Below are 7,462 nucleotides of genomic sequence, written 5' to 3'. Positions count from 1 at the left end.
GGTCAGTGGAGAAAAACAAAAACAGGAGCTGCCCACCACATGCAGACCCTTGACATGTGGCAGAGGTACCTGCAGAATGGCAGGGAGAGCACAGATTCTTTATGCCAGTGTTCAATAACTGGAACAAATGCCTGAAATAATCAACTTGAAAAGAGGGAAGGTTTAGGGCTGAGGATGTAGCTCTATGGTAGAGCAGTCACCTAGCATGTATTAGGTCCCAGGTTCAATCCCCAGCACTGGAAGGAAGGAAGGAAGGAAGGAAGGAAGGGAGGGAGGGAGGGAGGGAGGGAGGGAGGGAGGGAAGGAAGGAAGGAAGGAAGGAAGGAAGGAAGGAAGGAAGGAAGGAAGGGAGAAAGAGGTAGGGGAGAGAGGGAGAAGAAAATGAGGGAAGGTTTATTTTGACTACTGGCTTTGGAGCCATGGTCATTTGGACTTGTTGTTCCAGACCTGGTGCTATACTGTGACAGTAATATATAACAGGACAGAACTGCTACCATTGTGGCTAGCAAAACAGGGGCTAGGGCTAGAACTGGAGCCCCACAATCCTCTGCAAGGGTGTGCCCCCTAATGACCTAAGGACTTACCATCAGGCCTCACCTCTCAATGGTCTCCCTACTTCTCAGGGATCCTCAGGACCAAGCCTTTCTCATATAGGCTTTCCAGAGACCTTTAAGATCCAAAATAGAGGTCTTTAAAAAGTAATGTGAAGAAATTGGGCATTTTTATTTGATGGATACATTGGACAAAGCTGCTTTCCCCCAAGAGCAACAATATAACTACAGTCTTCAAATCACAGTCTTCCCTGTCCAGGTCGTCATAATCTGGGTCATGCTGGGTGATACATCAGAGTGAGGCGGGGAAATAGCCAAAATGTTCTACTTCCTAATAGAATGGGCGTTGCAGTAAATAGTATTTGGGGGTTTCTAGCCCACCTTAGATCACTTATTTCTTAAATAAAAGGCCCAAATTCTTTATATTTATAATAAGTCTTAAAGCATTAGCTGTGTAGATATCAAACCTCTATACCAGTTTGTCTACTTCCCTATCAATAACCCCAACATATCCCTTGCCACCTTCTGCTTGGGCTGTTCCTACTTCAACACACCCACCCTTGTGTCCATGTGTTCAAGAACCACCTCCCCAAGGGCGACATCCTCTTTGTCTTCCTGTGCCCTTCTCTCCTCTCTCTCCCCGTCCGGAAACAAGGTAACTGGAGTCCTCTATTCCTTCCTGTAATTGTAGCCATTTTTATTCAACCAATAGTTTTAATTTAAGGAGCAAGGTTTGCACAACAAAAGCTGGTCCAAGTAAGAATTCACTTATCCTGAGGCAACTAGACCTTGGGATACAGAATTTTAGCATTACAATCCATAGAATCCATAGAATTTAGCATTATACTTAGTACAGAATTTAGCATTGTAATTTACAGAACAGACCAAACCTCAACTAATAGACTCATACCAATAAACAGGAAATCCCATGTTTCTAATGCCCAGAATCAAAATTATCTATGGACCTCTTGTGTTGCTGGTTGGAAAGTAAGACCGTAACCACTGTGGGAAGCAGTTTGTTGGCTCAAAAAGTTAAACGTAGAAAGCCAGGCATGAGAAGCTGAGGAGATGGCTCAGTGGTTAAGACCACTGACAGCTCTACCAGAGGTCTTAAGTTCAATTCCCAGCAACTACATGGTGGTTTACAACCATCTGTAATGGGATCTGATGCTCTCTTCTGGCATGCAGGTGTATAAGCGGATAGAACACTCATGTACAATAATACAATAAATAAATCAAGAGAGAGAGGGGCGGGGCGTGGTAACACAAGCCTTTCATACCAGCATGTAGGAGGCAGAAACAGGAGGATCTCTGTGAGTTCAAGCGTTTGAGACCAGGTTTGTCTACAGAGCAAGTTCCAGGACAGCAGAGCTACAGAGAGAGCATGTATAAAAATTAAAAAAAAAAAAAAAAAAAAAAAAAGGCAAGCACAGAGAGGTGGAAATGCAGCCCCCAGCAGAACGGATGCTTAGAGTTCATGAAATATGTGAATATCTGTGAATATTTGTAGATGAAAAGAGGGACAGAGGAAAGTCCCTGATCTAATGACAGTCTGCTGACATTCATATTATATTAGATGGATAAGCTACGGGCTCCAGAGGCCATGCAGCAAGGTGAATCAGGCTCCAGACTCAGAAACCAGGCTTCCGACTCTCCCAATTACTAGCTGTGTGGCCTCCATAAAGTCCTTTCCCCTGTGTGTTTGAATTTGCACATTTGAAGAGAGAGGGAGAGAGAGAGAGAGAGAGAGAGAGAGAGAGAGAGAGAGAGAGAGAGAGAATGCTATTTCCCTCAAGGGGTTGTAAGAAAATTCATTGAACTATTTACAGAATGTTTAAATAGCAGTAGGTAAATGTTCATTAAATAAACACACACACACACACACACACACACACACACACACACACGTGCATGTCCACATGCACATACAGAAAGAGAAAGGCAAGAGTAATTGTACCTCTCTCAAGCACAAGATAAAAGACAGCTTCTGTAAGAAAGCTGCATCTGGAGTCACCCCATTGAGCAGCTGGAGGGTGGTGTCATTTTTCTACTCTGAAAACATATATAGATTTTTAAACATCTATAGATCTTTAAAGAGCAATTCAGACAAATGCCCTGGCTGTTCAAAACATCTAGACTAGAGGGCATCACGTTCGTATCCTGTCACTTAAGAAATGGCAGGGCTAAGGCTCCACACTATCATGATGCTTAAAACATTTTAAAGACCTGATTAAAACAGAATGTTTCACTTAGTTCCTGCCACAACATGTTCTGCTCGAAAATTAGAGCCTTTCTGATTTAATTTACGTTCTGCTGACACCCATGTTAGACCCAATGGACTCAGCAGGAGGCCCAGCCAAGATATAGGAAGTCTCTTGTGGGCGCCATCACTGAGCCCTTGTGCAGAAGATGGCGTGACCAGGCTTCTGTGCACCCCTGCAGGGACACCCCCAAGGGTCTCACCAGTAGCTGGCACAGGTTCTCTTCTGAGACCCAACTGAACACTGTGTATCCAGAGACTAAGGGCCGGTGAACCCCTGGGTCAGTTTCAAACATCTAATTGTTTGCCTAGCTCAAACCAAGGGTTCTAAAATTAAGCAAACATTAACAACCAGAAGACTCCTTTAAGAATCTTATCTTAGGACTCCTGTGAGATTGGTTGTGTATGAGAGAGCACTTGACACCAAGCCTGAAGACCTGAGACCGAAGTTGGATTCCTGGGACCTAGATCCACACCTCAGAAGGAGAGAACTGGACTCTACAAGTTGTCCTCTGACTTCTGGGGGCCATGGTACATGCGTTCCTCCACCTACAATTAAATAAATAAAATACATGTAAACAAAAGAATCGGGTGTCTTTCCGCTCTTGAAGAATAAGGGAAAAATTGGCGAGCTGGGCTGTTGTCATGGCAACAAAGGCTGCCCTTTGAAAGGCCATGTGCTTTGCATTTCTTGGGTTTCCCCAGCATTCCCAACCCTCTCTGAGTTTGAAAGGCAAATCCCATGTACTGGTGCATGTTAGTTGAGGGTATTCATGGAGCTGGGAACTTTTACCTGCTTCACTAAGGGTTCCCTACAGGTGGGTAATTAGGGAGCACTCAGTAACGGGCTTATTTGCAAAGATACGGAGGGCTAGGAGAGTAAAAGGGAATCAATCAACTGTACAGCATCCCAAAGTTACTAACTCCAGAGAACTGCTTCCACCTGAGGTCAGAAGGGATTCAGGCAGGGGGCCTGGAAGTAGAAGGCCACTGTCCAAGCCGAGGCAAATACTGCAGCCAGTCCACAAGTCTGCAGCTGATAGCACCCCAAAGAATCCTTTCATACACAATCCTGCCTCCCACCAGTTTGCTCTGAATCTCTTCCCACGGGCCACACCAAAGCCAGGAGACAAAGAAGTCCACCCACATAGCCCTCCCAGTGCACAGTTCTGGGAGAGGGGAGATGGAAAGGAGCTGAAGGAAGAGACTAATCAAAGAGAGCCTTCGTGTCTCTCATCCTTCAAAGGTAGCAAGACAAAAAACACAGAGAGGAACAAAGGCTTGAGCGTGCATAGCTTTATGTGGACATCAAAACCCCCACACCTGCCATGTTTAACACAAAAATGTCTGCTCCTTGTGCATTACCTTGTCACTGCTCTGACTTGATCATAGGCAGCTTGGAGTGCGTGTGCGTGTGCGTGTGCGTGTGTGTGTGTGTGTGTGTGTGTGTGTGTGTGTGTGTGCAGTCGCAGAGGATCAATCTCCAAAGCGGCAGAGATGACAAGATTGCAGACTGCAGTGAGCAGTGGCAATAGTCAATGGCTGGTAGCTTTAGTCCTCTATCCTGATAGTCATGTGGGTTTTGGCTACATGATTGAATCCCAGCTTTCCCGAAGACAATGTGACCTGCTCAATGCCCCTTAGTGCATTCTTTCCCCAGTGACACCCATCTTGTTCCATGCATCTCGGAACTCCCAACATATGGCTGAACACAAACTCTAACCTCAGGTCCTGGAAACAGAGGTTGAGTGGCGGTCTCCCCACAGTCTGTCATCTGTTCACTACTGTGGCTATGAATTATCCCCAATGGCACATAACACGAAGACATGGACACTAACTCAATTACAGATGGTTGTGAGCCACCATGTGGTTGCTGGGATTTGAACTCAGGACCTCTGGAAGAGCAGTCAGTGCTCTTAACCGCTGAGCCAGCTCTCCAGCCCACAAGAGAAAATTTAAAGTGCTAGACCCTCTGACTGGTCAGGAGAGCAGCTCCTGGGCTGGTGCTATCCCTTTAGGCTGGGTCTGCCTGAATGAATTCATTTGGAGTAAATCTGGCTCACCTGCGAGGAAGATCTAAGCTCAAATGGTCGTAGCTTAAGATATAAAGATGGAAATGGAAGTGGATATCGATATAGATGCATATGTGTATATATACATATATGTGTATATGTACATGTACATACATATATGCGTACATATATACACATACATATATATCTATACATACACACACATTCTCACACACACACCACACACATACACACATAGTAACTCAATTAGTAGTGTGCTTGCCTGACATGCATGAAGCCCTGTGTTCAACCCTCAGCATTGCATGGACTGGACATAATGATTCATGTCCCTGATGCCAGCACTCAAGACACAGAGGCAAGCAGTTCAAGGTCATTTTCCTCTCTGTGGCAAGTTCAAAGCAAGTCTGAAGACCTTGTCCACAAATGAACACACTTCTGTTGCCATCCACCACTTTGGGGTTAACAACAGCTATCTGATAGACTTCCTTTTTTTGTCTTTGTGGTCCTTTCCTGCTGAAACTACTCCAGGGTGTTTCCTGCTGATCAGACACATTGAGGCTCTCAGCTGAACAGCATAGATGTCCTGAAGGTTAATATACTGTCAGAGCATACTCCAAACCACCTTAGAAGATGCTCATCCTTTAAAATCACATTAATATTTCCTTTGAATCTTTTAGTGTTTCTATTTGGAAAGGCTCACCAGTTGGAACTACATTTGGCTACAAGCAAATAAGGGACATATTGGATAAGGAGAGGAACCTATCGATTTAAATGGCCTTTAAAGATGAAACTAATTCAAGGGGCTGGAGACACCGCTCAATGGTTAAAACATTTCCTGATCTTTCAAAGGACCCAGGGTCAGTTCCCAGAATCCAGGGTTGGGTGACTCACAAGTGCCTGTAACTGCAGCTCTAGGGGGATCCAATACCCTCTTCTGGCATCCACAAACACCTATGCACAATTTTAATATTGTCAGGTATATCTCAAAAGTAAATATTTGAAGATAATAACTTCAAAATTCTCCCAAACCCCACATGTGATCATTGTAAGCCAATGAGATAAGGACCTCCTTTGGGAAGCCCACACCCATGCTCTTAGTTATGTCTTCCTTTCTTCTCAAGTGCCTCCCTGTCTCTTAAAGTCTACCTTTAAATTACTTCTTAATAAACTACTCTAGGGCCAGTGAGATGAACCAACAAGTAAAGCCACCAAACCCGATGACCTAAGTTCAATCCCCGAGACCCTCGTGGAAGAAGGGGACAACCAGCTCTCATAAATTGTCCTCTGACCCCACCCCCAATCCCCGACCCAGGCACTCGTATGACCTCCCGAAATGCCTCCGGGAACTTCCCCAGGGACTATTAAATCAAACAAATAGTTTGTTCAGGGAGCAGGTGTGGGTTCTTGAACTTGAGGAAGCTAGACTCATCTCTGCTGTCTCTGATGACTCAGACTTGACCCAACCCATCTCGGTCATCTCATGATTAGCTGGTGGTACTGGATCAGGTATAGACTGACCAACTTCTTGCCACAAGCAGGCAAAGAAAATGAACCCATAAACATCACTGTGGGAGGATCGGGAGAAAGTTTTTTTTTTTTTTTTAAGATTTATTTATTTTATATAAGTACATTGTAGCTGTCTTCAGACACACCAGAAGAGGGCATCAGATCCCATTACAGATGGTTGTGAGCCACAATGTGGTTGCTGGGATTCGAACTCAGGACCTCTGGAAGAGCAGCTGAGTGCTCTTAACCACTGAGCCATCTCTCCAGCCCCCGAGAAAGTATTTTTAAGTGCATCGAGTTGAATACGCTCCTTAAATGATTCACCACTTTTTTCAAGTTTCTTCTGGACTCTGAGCACACAAGCTGGGAACTTCAAGCATCATTAGACACGCATGATACGACAAGGTCTAAGGCAGGCAGAGCAAGAAGTCTGGAGACAGAGTGTAGCTTTCAGATGATGCCAAGCAGCTGCCCTGAGTCTTAACCACCTTACTACCGGTTGTGCTGTGGTTTTATTTTGCTTTGCTTTTTTGAGATAAGATCTCACTGCACAGTTCAAGTTGACCCAGAATGACCTATGTAGCCCAAGACAGCTTCATAACTTATCTCTTCATCCCCAATTTTTTTTAAAGATTTATTTATTTTATGTTTATGAGTGTTCTATCAGCTTGTATGCCTGCATGCCAGAAGAGGACATCACATCCCAGTATGGATGATTGTGAGCCACCACATGGGTTCTGGGAAATGAACTCAGGACCTCTGGAAGAGCAGCCAGTTCTCTTAACCTCTAGGCCATCTCTCCAGCCCCAGCCCCAAGATTTTTTTATATGCATGTATATTTGTATGTGTTCGTGCGGATGTGGATATACAGACCTATGGGTGGTTATCCGGGTCAAAGGGATAACCTCCAGTGTCATAATCAGTAATGCCACCATCAGTAATGCCATCTATTCCTTTTTTTTTTTTTCTTTTTTTCGGAGCTGGGGACCGAACCCAGGGCCTTGCGGTTGCTAGGCAAGTGCTCTACCACTGAGCTAAATCCCCAACCCCAGCCATCTACTCCTTTTAGGCAGGCTCCCTGTTGTTCTGATCCTTGCCTCCGAAGCTCTGGC

The sequence above is a fragment of the Rattus norvegicus genome, chromosome 3, assembly GCF_036323735.1.
Source record: "Rattus norvegicus strain BN/NHsdMcwi chromosome 3, GRCr8, whole genome shotgun sequence".
NCBI lineage: Eukaryota > Metazoa > Chordata > Mammalia > Rodentia > Muridae > Rattus > Rattus norvegicus.
The sequence above is the reverse complement of the archived record's forward strand: the minus strand, read 5'-3'. Positions refer to the sequence as shown.